Raw genomic sequence first — 1,923 nt, 5'->3', positions numbered from 1 at the left:
AAAAAAAAAAAAAAAAAAAAAAATATATATATATATATAGGCATAAGTGGCACATTTCTTAATCCGATCAAAGCCATCTACAACAAACCCACAGCTAATATTAGACTGAATGGAGTAAAACTGAAAGCTTTTCCACTTAGAACTGGAACCACTACTTTTAACACAGTGATGAACGTTTTAGCCAATACAATCTGGCAAGAGAAGGAAATAAAGGACATCCAAATGGGGGCAGAGGAGGCAAATTCTTGCTCTTTACCAATGATACGATCTTTTATTTAGAGAACCCCAAAGACTCAACTATAAGACTCCTGGAAGTGATCAAAAAATACAACAGTGTCTCAGGATATAAAATCAATGTCCACAAATCAGTAGCTTTTGTAAATGCTAATAACAGCCAAGATGAGAAGCTAATCAAGGACACAATTCCTTTCATAGTAGCTTCAAAAAAAATGAAATACCTAAGAATATACATAACAAAAGAGGTAAAGGACCTCTACAAATAAAATTACAAAACCCTAATAAAGGAAATAGCAGAAGATATTAACAAATGGAAGAACATACCATGTTCATGGCTGGAAAGAATCAACATTTTGAAAATGTCTATACTACTCAAAGCAATCTACAGATTCCATGCAATCCCCATTAAAATATCATCATCATACTTCCAAGATTTGGAAAAAATAATTCTTTGTTTTGTATAGAACCAGAAGAAACCCTGAATAGCCAAGGTAATTCTTAGTAATAAAAACAAAGCTGGGGGTATCAACCTACCAGACTTTTGGCTATACTACAAGGCCATAGTGATCAAAATAGCATGATATTGGCACAAAAATAGAGACGCTGACATTTGGAACTGAACAGAAAACCATGAGATGAAACTAACATCTTACAGCCACCTGATCTTTGATAAACAAGAACATACACTGGGGAAAATTATCCCTATTCAATAAATGGTGTTGGGAGAACTGGATAACCACAGGTAAAAGACTGAAACTGGACTTGCACCGCTCACCACTTACAAAAATTGATTCAAGACGGATAAAAGATTTAAGTCTATGGCATGAAACAATAAAAATCCTCAAAGAAAGTGTGAGGAAAACACTTGAAGATATTGGCCTAGGGAAATATTTTATAAAGTAGACTTCCATGGTAATTGCAACAACAAAAATAAACAAATGGGACTTCATTAAACTGAAAAGCTTCTGTACAACTAAGGATACAACAACCAAAGCAAACAGACAACTTTCAGAATGGGAAAAGATATTTGCATATTATGAGTTGGACAAAAGCTTGATAACTAGGATCTATACAGAACTCAAATTAATCCAAAAAAGACTCAACAATCCCATACATCCCTGGGCAAGAGACATGAATAGAACCTTCCCTAAAGAAGAAAGACGAATGGCTAATAAACATGGAAAAAAATGCTCATCATCCCTAATCATCAGAGAAATGCAAATCAAAACTACCCTGAGATACTACCTAACCCCAGTGAGAATGGCCCACATCACAGGCTCAAAGCTGCAGATGTTGGCGTGGATGTGCAGGGAAGGGAACACTTACACTGCTGGTGGGACTGCAAACTAATACAACATTGCTGGAAGAAAGTATGAAGAATCTTCAAAGAACTCAAATTAGATCTCCCATTTGATCCTGCAATCCCATTACTAGGCATCTACCCAGAAGAAAAACAGAATCCTTTTATCATAAGGACATCTGCACTAGACTATTTATCACAGCTCAATTTACAGTTGCCAAAATGTGGAAACAGTCTAAGGGCCCACCAACCTAGGAATGGATTAATAGGCTTTGGTATATGTACACCATAGAATACTATTCAGCTACTAAAAAAGATGGAGATTTTACATCTTTTGTATTAACCTGGATGGAGGTGGAACACATTCTTCTTAGTAAAGCAGCACA

This window comes from Otolemur garnettii, unplaced genomic scaffold (genome assembly GCF_000181295.1).
Source record: "Otolemur garnettii isolate 467f Iridium unplaced genomic scaffold, OtoGar3 scaffold00152, whole genome shotgun sequence".
Lineage (NCBI taxonomy): Eukaryota > Metazoa > Chordata > Mammalia > Primates > Galagidae > Otolemur > Otolemur garnettii.
This window is presented reverse-complemented; position numbering follows the sequence as displayed.